The 12,763-nt window shown below is 36.6% G+C and overlaps 2 pseudogenes; one reads left to right on the forward strand and one right to left on the reverse strand.

Annotated features, from left to right (window-relative positions):
- The first annotated feature begins 225 nt into the window (after positions 1-225).
- On the forward strand, positions 226-8,254 carry LOC129882889 (DEAD-box ATP-dependent RNA helicase 32-like; annotated as a pseudogene).
- Positions 8,255-8,681: 427 nt separating this feature from the next.
- LOC129882891 (uncharacterized) lies at positions 8,682-11,941 on the reverse strand (annotated as a pseudogene).
- Between the last annotated feature and the right edge of the window lie 822 nt (positions 11,942-12,763).

Here is a 12,763-nt window from a genome sequence, read left to right on the forward strand (position 1 = left end):
TTAGGTGATTGGTAGAAGAGGATGGGGTTGGAAGTTAATGTCAAATATTTGGAAAAAACGAAAACTTGGAGGTGAATTTAGAAGATGTGTTACAGGGTTTGAAAGGTTCCTAGAGCAAAGGGTGGAATTCAACGGGAAAGATCAATATTTGCCTTAATGATATTGGCTTCTATTTTTTAATTTGGACTATGATGATGGCTTCATTGTTCTTTCTGCAGCTTGTTTCTGCTAAGGTCATCAGGAATAAGCAAAGTGGCCAGTCTGAAGGTTATGGATTCCTCGAGTTCAGGAGTCATGCAGCTGCAGAAACTGTTTTACAGACAAATAAAGGCACCTTGATGCCAAATGTGGAACAGAACTTCCGTATGAACTGCGCATCTCTTGGTGCCGGTGAGAGGCGAGATGATTGAGTATACAATATTTGTTGGTGATTCGGCTGCTGATGTGACAGATTATGTGCTACAAGAGACATTCAAACCCGTGTATTCATCAGTAAAAGGTGCAAAAGTTGTAACAGATAGAATTATTGTACGTACCAAGGGATATAGATTTGTCAAGTTCGCTAATGAGAGTAAACAATTGCGTGCTATGACCGAAATGAATGGTGTACTTTGTTCATCTAGGCCCATGAGGATTGGCCCGGCTGCAAACAAGAAACCAATCGGTACCCCCCAGAAAGGTATGGCCATGTCACCCTTTCATCTGCTATGCTGAAGGCGGACCTTTTCTATTCTTTTTCTGTTTGAACTTTCACAATTTTTTTTCCAAAAAAATATGGAGTGAATTAAAGTGTGACCTGTTTAATAAATTAACCAGTTTGACCCGCCCCGTATAACACGTCAAGTGGCCCAAATCCGAAACCTTAAATCTTGCCAAAACCCTCCCCGCCGCCGTCATCACCGGTTCTTCCTTAAATTCTCGCCGCCCGTTAACCTTTTCCTCACCGGCGATACACTTCCATATGTAAAATCTTATCCATTTTGCAGAATCAATAGACGTAGAAAGCAATTGCAAAGGTATGAGAAAGCATGCGCCTAAATCACGGAAAGTTAAATTACAGAATCGATTATCAGAGGTTCATGAAATTGAACTTCTGGAGGAATGGTTAGAATCGGGTAAACCGGAATACGGTTCAAATCCGTTGTCGCTCGAGCCATTACCACACAAAGCTCCGGTTGGACGCCTTCCTGATGGTTCATTCTCTAGGTTTGCTGGTTGTGATAGGTTCAGTCAATTGCCAGTTTCTAAGAAAACTAAAGATGGGTTAACTCAGTGTAAATACAAAACTATGACCGATATTCAAAGGGCTTCTCTGCCACACTCGCTTTGCGGGCGTGATATTCTTGCTGCGGCGAAAACTGGTTCAGGAAAGACATTGGCTTTTGTTATTCCGGTATTTTTGCAAAGTGATTATGGATATGTAGTTTATTTTTCTTGAGTTACTGTTCAAAAACATGTCTAAAGTATTCATTTTTTCGAGTTTCATACCTGAACTATCAAGTTTCCTAGCTGAACTATAATCAACTGGTTATCAAAACACATCTCTAGCTATCAGTTGTTCCCTTCTCTTAAATGAAATATCATCATCCCACCATAGTTTAGGTAGGAAAGGGTACAATAGATAGTAGGCCTGATATGATAAATAGCCGGTGATATTTCATGTAGCAAACTCGCATATGAAACTCGAAAAATCGGGATATTTAAATGTATATTTGATCCTTCACCTTTTTTTTTTAATACTTTAGTCTTTTAGTCAACATTTGGATTTATTCTTATCACATAAATGCATAGCTAACTAGCTATGCTGGTTATTGAATTGTATCCACGCGAGATATGCAAACAAGGGTGGTGGTAGGCTAAGTAGGTGTTTCTTTGTTTCTCATTGTTCTTTGAGAGGAATAGTTGAAAATTAAGGGTCAATATCTTCTGGTTGGTTGTATTGTCAATGGGCAGTAGCTTTTGTTCTCTTGCATAATTCCCCTAGAAAAGGGCTATGGCAATTGACAGCTTGCACAATCCTTTGGCTTTCCCCCCCGCAATCCTCCTTGTACTCTGACAGCATCAGAATTCAGTTTCTAGCTTCTTCTTTATCACGGTGATAACTTTCTTCTTTGTTAGAAATTGAACAAGAATGTAATAGACAATGACTCAAAATTATATTGCTTTATATCTTTAGGTAAGTGACAGCATATGATGAAAATCTGATTGAGATGCTGTCATGGACAACTGTAATTCCCAAAATTGCTTTATGATCCTAGCTTTGCTTTACTTTTTTTTTTTGATAATTATGATCCTAGTTTTACTTCAAACAATTCTATCTAATGAATGTCTCATTAAATTGGAATGAGAAGTGAAGCTGATTCATCATTCATCCTCTCTTAGTTTGCTATTTAGAGTCCGTTTGGATTAACATATAAGCTGCTTTCAGTTTTTTCGAGTGTTTGGCTGACCAACTTAAAGTAATTTTTTACTTAGCTTATCTAAAACAGCTTATAAACTGTGTTTTCAGCTTATAAGCCAAAAAAATAAGTTAGTTACCCCAGCTTTTTGTTTTAGCTTAAAATAAGTAGTTTTCAGCTTATAAGCAACTTTAAAAAAGCTTATCCAAACAGGCTGTTAGTATCCTCCCTTTTTTATGTGGGGGAAGGGAGGAAGGTGAAGCTTTCACAAGACATTAATGTCACCAAGATCTCAATATTATAATATTTGCAGGCTTATCATTTACTGATCTATTCTTTCTATATACTTTTGCGATTTGTCAGGAGATGTAATTTTGGATACGGATGCACAAAAAGGACTAGAGGAATTCTAGAAGTAAAGAACTGAATAACAATTGCTAAAAACACAAATTTTTTTGAATGCACACTGCACAATGAATGAGAAACGCAAACAATGTTAATACAAATGCACTGTTTTAATGGTGATGCTTCTCATATATTATTTCTATAATACCTCTTTTGTATTGAATAATGAGATGAGTTTCTGTTAAACTGGTAATGTACACAAATGTGTACATCATCTGACCACTACCTTTTTCTCTTACCTAGTTTTCAGTTTTCATGACTTTTCCATCTCCATTTATCAGTCCCTTCTTCCATGTTTCTCTTTTCCATACCTTTGGCTTTTCCATCATTCTTACATTTCAAATCATCACTAGCTGTACAAAGCTGAATAGTTTTTTTTTTTTGTTTCTTTTGTGTTCCTCGTCTCCATTACTTCTTTCCTATCTTTTTTATAAGTACCATTGTCCTCTTTTATGTTTAGTGTGTTTTACTAAACTATTCTGAAGTTTCCTTGCTTACTGCTAGTTTATAGCTTGCTAAGCTGTAATAAGTATTAACCTTAAAAATGGAGAACGTGATGCTTACTTGGACTTCTTGTATTAATCCGGATAACTCTTCCTACTTTACAAGATCATAGCCTTCAATCAATGGGTAAGCTCCCAAACAAGAAAGGTTCTCATCACAATATGAACACATCGCAAACAGTGGAACCTAATCAATTACTGCAATCTAAAACTAAACCAGCTTAGCAGAAAATTAAAAGGACAGGGATGAATAAATGTGCTTATGTGATCCCGTTTTTGAAAGAGAAAACGACAGATGGGTGTGTTCTAGAAGGAGGAGTGGTATCTATGAAGAATTGGAGATGGAATTTCGTGGGAAAGTGACGAAGTTGCTTGGACTAGCCTGTCTTTTGGAGCTAATTGGATGAATAAGACTGGACCAGTGGAGTGAAACAACAGTTAGTTGTAATTTGGTAATAGTGACTTAAATAAGAAAGCTTCGAACTAAAAGATGTGCCATATAAGCTGCTAAAATGTCAGAAGGATAATAGGAATGAGGTGCCTAGTACTTATAAAAATTGAGGTGCTAATTTAATAAGAATCAATGGATATTTTTGATAACCAATAAGAATCAATGGATATATGATGCTCATAACAACAAATGAAAGAGAAATTGCAACCTAGTCGTGACAATTGCGTCTTTAGTATCAAGAGACTGACCAAAACATAAGAAGATTTATCTGCACTCAAGGAAGTGGGTGCAAACCTTGAAAATCAGAATTTAAGCTTCCACAGAGCAAAAACAATAGTGTTTTCATTTAAAATCTGCCCAAGCCTTTGTCGGTAGAGTTACTCGATACTTGTGTTGGTGGGGTAGTAGGTACCCAGGGGAAGAGTCGAGGTGCACTGCAAGCTGGCCTCGAGACCTCCACTATAAAAAATATTAGAAGATTATGTACTCCTGTTAATTAAAAAATTTATCATATCTTTCTCTAGCTCGAAGCAATTTGAATCATACTATCTCGCCAAACTCTTTCTGATGCTTTTGACATGAATTCAGCTCTATGGAACTACAAAGTGTTCAATGCTATTAGCTGTGCTCCCTGCTCAAAAGGGTCATGATTCGTGTAGACTAAATTAAAAACGATTTATCGAACAATTCCCAGAGTATTGTGAACAAATGAAACATTTTACCATAGAATCTTCGATAATAGCTGAGCTCCCTGTCCAAAATTGCATGGTTCCTCCTGACAAAGTTAAAAATGATTTTATGTTTCTTTATGTTAGTAGTGCAGGCATTCAGTTTGGATATGGTATGAATGTTGGCTTCACAATGTATGAGCGTCTGTTAGATAGCTCTTATTCATGTGAATCAGCCCCTTGTTATTTCTTGACAAAAGAACGTAGATGTCCAATCTCTTATGTGGATGCTGCTTCGGTATTCAATTTGTTAATTGAAATGTTACTTCCACAGTTCCAACGTTGTTTTTTTGGCACTTTGGTTCTTGAATCCCTTATTTCTTTAGTAGTGTAGTTTCTCTTTTTTACTATCTTAATAAATTCAGCCACTTAATTAGATTTATTTCTAGGTGCTAGAGAAATTGTATAAAGCTCGATGGGGACCAGAGGATGGTGTTGGATGCATCATAATGTCTCCCACAAGGGAGTTCGCGGGTCAACTTTTCGAAGTACTTAAATCTGTTGGGAAGCATCACGGCTTTAGTGCTGGCCTTCTGATTGGTGGCCGCAAAGATGTTGACGCTGAAAAAGACCATGTTAATGTACTTAACATTCTGGTCTGTACTCCTGGACGACTTCTTCAGCACATGGATGAGACACCAAATTTTGATTGTTCACACTTCAGGTCCAGTTAACAGCTCTTTCCCCCTCCTCTCCAAGGCTCTTTTACCATGTCTCGTCCTTGACAAGAGGCTGGGAGTATATACTCTGCATCATCAGGAATTGTTTTTGAGCTCCTACTTTATTAGTGTTAGTGTAGACTACTTTGCACGGAAAATAATGATGTAATTTTCTCATCACAGCATTCTAATTGTGATTATATAGCATCTAGGGACAGTTTGAATCCCTCATTTTTACCTTGGTGGGGTTTGGAACGTCCTTCATTGTCCTTTTCTCTGCTTTTTTCTTGGAAACATAGCTATTGAACAGTGGTCTGTTGAAGCTACTACATTTTTTTGAAATTATTGTCTTTTATTTATTATTTATTCTATTTCAATTGTTTCTTCAAAGAAACATCCTTTCTTTTGTGAAAACACTTGTCTACCTGTCTTCATCCTATGCATTAGAATCATGGATGTTTGTTTAGTTGTTGACTTGGGTGCATTTTTCCTTGCCAGAGAACAGGTTTTAGGTCTGGATTAAGCAGATCGTATTCTTGATGTGGGGTTTAAGAGGGAATTAAATGCAATCATTTCACAATTGCCTAAACATAGGCAGACCTTGTTGTTTTCAGCAACCCAGACGAAGTCTGTTCAAGATCTGGCAAGGCTCAGTCTGAAAGACCCTGAATATTTGGGTGTACATGAGGAGTCTGATACTGCGACTCCCAACTGCTTGCAACAAACTGCAATGCTTGTTCCTCTTGATAAGAAATTTGACATGTTATGGAGTTTTATAAAGGCACATCTTAACTCAAGGATATTGGTTTTCCTATCAAGCTGCAAGCAGGTATGTGAACTACTTCTTGGGGTTCCGTAAAATTGAGAATTTACACTTCACAGTGAACATTTTATCGTTAGATGACATGAATATTGCACTTAATCCTAGAGTGCTGGAAAATGAGTTTAGTACCTAATGTCAAAAAGCACTAATGACCTTCGGTATATCACCTGTTTTTGAAAAACAGAAAATTTTCTATCTGCTATACTGAATCGGGTTTCAGAGTATTCAACAGCTCAAACTTTTGCTTCTATTTTTCTGGTGATTTAATTCCTTCTTTCATTTCTTACTGTTCCCAATTCAACAGGTAAAATTTGTTTTTGAAACTTTTAAAAACTCCGTCCTGGGATTCCCCTCAAGTGTCTTCATGGAAGGATGAAGCAAGATAAAAGGATGGGATTTTTTTCCCAATTTTGTGAACAACGTTCTGTTCTATTCTCCACTGATGTTTCTTCGAGGCAACAACATGAATTAGATGAGTTTTGGCTCCGGTACCATGTGAAAAAATAGACTTTCAGCCTAACTCAATCTTAGAAAACTAGCTCACAATGAGAGGATTGCCTAATATAACTCAGGAACTCACCTACAAAAAAGACAGCCCGATGCATTAAAGCTCCCGCTATGCGCACGGTCCGGAGAAGGGTCCGACTGCAAGGTCTATTGTACGCAACCTTATCTTGCATTTTCGTCAGAGGCTGTTTCCAAAGATTGAACCCGTGATTTCCTGGTCACGTAGCAGTAACTTTACCGGTTAGTACAAGGAACTCACCTGCACTGAACTTTTACTATACAGGAAACGAAAAATAAGTAAAAATTGATGATGTTAATAGAAAAATTATTATACCTTAAGCAATCCCACGACCTTATTAACATCCTCACCCATCAATCTCTTCTTCAAATCATCACAATACATAAGCACCAATGTTTCCACATAAACCTCCACGTCATCACAATCAAGAATCTCCATCGAATGCGACCCATTTCTCTGAAGCTTCTCAGCGAAAAGCCTTCTCTGTCCTATAAGAACTTTTTGGTCAACATCCATAGAAACCTTAAACCCATCACGCGCCGCTATCGTCAGCCTGACGTCACTCATCGTCGGAAACACAGCATCAGCCAAAACCCTCGAAACTCTCTCGTGAGCTCGGTGTCGTGATTCCAATGAGTGTTTGGAGTCACGGGTCTGCTCCTCCGACATCATCTCGAAAAGGGTTGGGCTAGGATCACTGGTTCGGGTAGGAATTTGGATAGGGGAAGGTGGGTTGGTGGAGGTATGAGGTGGGAAGTAGAAGGAGATAGATATGGGTTAGAAATGAAACCTTGTTTGATCATAGTGGAAACTAATTGGTTCTTGAATGATTTGTTGTTAATGGAAGCCATTGAAGGAGATAAAGTTTGGAGCTTGAGCTTTCTCTAATGAGATTGTTCTTCAGAAAGTGGAGAGCTCTAAGCTATGGCGGAAAAACAGAGGGAGGAGTGTTGGATCTGAAATTTTGGTAGTGACAGTGTATTGAGAAGTAATTTTTAGGATTGAATTAAAAAAAACTATAATAACTGCTACTCAACAAGTTTTTTTTTTGTTTTTAATCATGTATTAATTTTGGTTCAAACGTATAAAAATAGCGTGGAATATGACGTATTATAATAGTTTGGGAAAAAGGTCAAATATACCCCTGAGCTTATCGAAAATGTCTAGATATATCCTCCGTTTGAAGTTTAGCTCACTCATGTCCTTCCCGTCTACATTTGAGTGCATATATACCTCTTTCAGCGTTGGTTGCTTTGTTGATTTTTTTTTTAAATTTTATATTACACGTGTAATTTTCAAATCATCATTTAATTGACACATGACATTTATATTAACTAATTCGACCCAAAAAACCCGACCCACCCGATCCAAAAAAAATCGATCCACCCGACCCCAAATAAACCTTTTAAGCCTATTTTCTTCAAAATTCCTAAATAGGTCTTTTCCTCTCCACTTTCTTCTTCTACACCGCTGCATTTCTGAGAAGAAGAAGAAGATTGAAGTTCACGCCGCTAGGGTTTTGAGAAGATTACTCCCAAACATTGCATTTCAAGTGTTTAAAAAATGAGTCAGGGTTCGAGTGTTTCAAGTAGGTCGAAGATGAATTGTCATTGTGGTATTGCAACGAGGATTTTCACGGCTTTTACTCCAACGAATGCTGGAAGACGCTTTTATAAGTGTTCTAAGCCTAATGTAAATTTATCATACAGTTTCATTGATTTTAAAATTTTCGACCACTATTAATTTCAAGTTTATATTTTGTGGAGGGTTTTAAATGTGATTTCTGGAAATGGGTTGATGATCCACTCCATCCTAGAGTTGCAAATCTCATCCACAATTTAAAGATGGAAAATGATAATCTCCATCGTGAAAAGAAAGTTTTAGAGACAACGATTGCTGATCTTGAAAAGTATTTGGCATCTGATATTGAAGAAAATTGTGAACGTCTAGATGGAATTAGTGTTTCCAATAGTGAGGAAGTTGTCGATAATGAAGAGGTTGTTGTCGATAAGTCTTTGGTGCATAATAGGGATGGAAAACAAAAATATAAGAAAAAAGTCTGTAAAATGTGGATTGTGTTGGCTATGTCCTGGTGTTTTTTTGCAGGATTCATCACATTTGGATGATGAATTAGGAATTTCTAACTTTTGTCATTTCTATTTTGTAGTGTTTAACTTAGAAAATATTAAACATATGTGATGTGGTTGATGATTTTGGAATTCTAGTTCATATTTTGATTTAGTTATGATTTGTCAATTTCATAACCTCTGGCTCCTTTACATTACCAAACCTGATGTGTTAGATTAAAGAAGGAGAACTGGAAATTGATTATAAGACAAGGCTAGGAGTGAATGAATACCTTTTGATTAATGCTTTTACATGTCTTGTTAATTTTTTTGTTGTCTTTTACATTTTTTTTTGTGGTGACAAGTTAAAGACTTGAAGTAAGAATGTAGAACTGGAAATCATTTGCTTATGCATATCAACATCATTGAAAAGAAGGTGTCAATGAAAGTTTCACCTAACTTAATCCTCGTATGCTAAATGAACTAGCCACCAAAAAATTACTACAAGCTATATTGTTTGTCAACCAATTGTGGTTAACTATCAGAGGATTAAGACAAAAACTAACATAGAAAATAAATTACAAGAAATTATCATCGAGTACTGGTTCTCCTCTTCCCCTAACCCCCATCATCTTGATCCTTTTCTTTTTTGCCACCATTTGCATATGTCCGGAAGGACAGCTTCTTTTCCCTTTCATGTTGTTTTGACTGGAGAATAAGGTAGATTAATTGGCATTGAGGCACCAGTGTGGTCTCCAGTAAATTGAATTTTTCTTGTACCAGTTGAAACAATTCTTGTCTTCAACTTCTCAGTCCGTAAATCTGATTCACAAATCACCATTGGTTTTAGGGGTGGGTCTTCTTCATTTCCAACATCAGGGCCATATGGTTCAAACTCTTGTGTTGCAGCTTGTGGTTGAAAAGTAGACTCTTGTGTATCAGTCTCAGTCTCATATTCACTTCCCATTGTTCTTGATTGTGAACCGGTTCCAATCAATCATTTCCTTGAATATGCATTATTTTCAGCAGATTTTTTCTATCAAAAAATTGCAATCAATAAGTATGTTTTTAATGAACTTACAATAAGAAAAAGTAAGAAAAAGGGAATATTGCCAATAAGTATTTTGTAGCTTACCTTGTAATAGCCCTTTTTATTGTGGTTTGGTTTACCACAGTTACTATATGTCATTTGAGTGCCCTTTCTGGATAGGGATCACTCACCTTTTCTTTTGCTTGCTTCATCTGGTTCTCTATTCCTCTTCACTTTAGGTCTGCCAACTTGCTTCACAATATCAGGAGGCAACATTGCATTTGAATGATTAACCTTCCAGAACATTTGACCTCTTACAGGCTGCATCTTTTGTTTATAGGTTAGCATGTAATCCTCCTTGCTATACCACCAATGAATTTCAGTTTTGGGATCAATTTTTTTGTGTGTCAATGCTTTAATGGCATGAAGGCAGGGAATACCTGATAAATTCCAAATTCTACAGGTACATTTTTTTTGCTCAAGATTGACAATGTGTCTATCTTCTCCATTAGACACTTCATAGCCCCAATCTCCATTGAATTCCACCTTACAATGATGTGCTATGGCCCTAAATTCAAGGTACAACTTCATGCAAGTTGGACTAAAATCAGCAACCCGAATCCTCAACTTATTTTCATTTTTTCTTAGCAATCCCATCACTTTTACACTTATGTCTTCTAACATTTTGATTATTAGCTTTCCTCTAGCCTCAAGGATCCATGCATTGAATGACTCAGTGAAATTGTTATCAACCATCATGTTTTTACACTGAGTATCAAAATAAGCTCTACACCATGTCTTTGGTGGATATTTCACCAAATCCCTTGCAGTATCTGTTGATAAATTTCCTAACTTATTCAACTGGTCCTTGAACTCCTCATCATATGAACTCCATGCACACCACCACATAAGCTTCCTCATTTGACTACTCCTTCACTTTTTGCACCAGTTACTCTCAATATGTCTCACACAATACATATGCTGAGCTCCAGGCAACACTTTTTCAACAACATCTAATAATCCCTGTAACTGTGAAACAAAAAATGAGAAAAATGAAATTAAAATATAAGAATTTGAAAGTAAAAGCTGGGAATCATACTTTTTGCATATCTGAAATGAATGTGATTCCTGTACCATCTTTAAGGTCCAAAAACCCCTTCAATAACTCAATGAACCAGCACCATGTTCTGCTTGTTTCTTTGTCCACTATTGCCCATGCTAGTGGAAAGAAACTGTTCATAGAATCTTGTCCTAGTGCAACCAACAACATGCCCTTACATCTACCTTTCAAGAATGTACCATCAACTCCAATTAATGCCCTCAAACCAGATTTTCAGTCTTTTTTTAGAGCATCAAAACACATGTACATCCTCAAAAACTTTCTTTTTCCTTCAGCTAGGGCATCCTTGGAGATATTTATCAAAACACCACTTCCTGGATTAGACTGTTTAATCTCTTGGGCCTAGGCCTCAAGCTTGTTGTAGTCATCTATATAACTACCTTCCAACTTCTCAAGAATCATACACTTAGTCCTTTTAAGCATGGATTGAGACACATTCAACTTAAAAGTATTTTCAAGTTCTGCTCTTATATCTTTTTACATTGTACTTGGGATTATTTTGAAGTATTGAGCTAATGTGGCTGAATCAGCTCTAGGATTAAAAAAGGCATCTTCACGTGTGTATTTATTGATGAGAGTCTTTATCTTAAATCCTTCAGTCTTACCATCTCTTGTAATCAAATACCTAAAAGGACACCCCTCTTCACAACTATACCTAGTTCTCTTTGAGTCACACTTGATTATAGTCAAAGCCCTTTTGTTAGCTAATGCATAAAAAATCACAACCTGTTTACCTTCTTTCATATCCTTAAATGACATTCCATGACATTCCAACTTGCAATTTCTTGTAGTTTTTCAACCTATCACCTACTATTCTTCTCTTTTCTTTGCTAATAACCTCCGTCCACTCATTATCATATTCCTCACCCTTAGAAAGATTCCATTTACAATCAGAACCAATACTGTGTTCACAGTCTGTACCAACCTCAACAACAGTAGAAAATGTTTTAGTATGTTGTGTGATAGGTTGAGCAAAGACTGTGAGCTCACCCTTCTCCACAACAAAGAAGTTGACAACTTTAAATTTCTCACACAATAGGCTCAGGATGACCCTAATGCCAACATCTCCATCTACTATATAATACTTACCAGAGGGACCAGTGGCTATCAATTGTTTAATCTGAGAAAGCCCTAGCTTGGAAGTAAACTCATCACATATATCTTTATGACTCAATAATTCAGGGTCAAAACTATGCAAAAAGTGCACCAATTTCTTAGTGTATACTAACTCAGGTGAAATGACCCAACTACCCCCATAGTTGAACACAATATCAACTTCATCAATCATCCTTCAAAAATACATGAAAGAAACAGTAAATTCAAAACAAAATCAGAGGGACCACATTAAACCAAACACATTAAAAGCTACAAAAATATAATGAAGTAAAGGGAACATCATCTCGAGACCACCAAAAGCAAACAAAACAAAGCCTACAAAGGCATAAAAAAGCACATTCTTTAACATTAAATAATAGATTTCATGTGACCTTGGTAGAAACAATCAAATACCCACACATGCTACACAATATCAACTTCATCATCCTTCAAAAATACATGAAAGAAAATGTAAATTCAAAACAAAATCAGAGGGACCACATCAAACCAAACACATCAAAAGCTACAAAAATGTAATAAAGTATTTGAAAACATCATCTCGAAACCACCAAAAGACAAATAAAACAAAGCCTAGAAAGGCATAAAAAGTACTTCCTTTAACATTAAACAATAGATTTCATGTGATTTTGGTAGACACAATCAAATACCCACACATGCCTCATTAGGTCGACTTTAATCATATAACCCTAATCTAACTGAAAAATGTAAGAAAATCAAATAGATAAATCTTACCTTGACAGAAACAATCACTATCTAGTTTGTATAACTGTGAGCACTCTTTCTTCAAGCTGCTTCTTCTTCTCAGAAATGCAGCGGCGCAGAAGAAGAAAGTGGAAAGGAAAAGACCCATTTAGGGATTTTGAAGAAAATAGGCTTAAAAGGTTTTTTTGGGTTCGGGTGGGTCGGTTTTTTTGGGTCGGGTGGGTCAGTTTTTTTT

This window comes from Solanum dulcamara, chromosome 3 (genome assembly GCF_947179165.1).
Source record: "Solanum dulcamara chromosome 3, daSolDulc1.2, whole genome shotgun sequence".
NCBI classification, from domain to species: domain Eukaryota; kingdom Viridiplantae; phylum Streptophyta; class Magnoliopsida; order Solanales; family Solanaceae; genus Solanum; species Solanum dulcamara.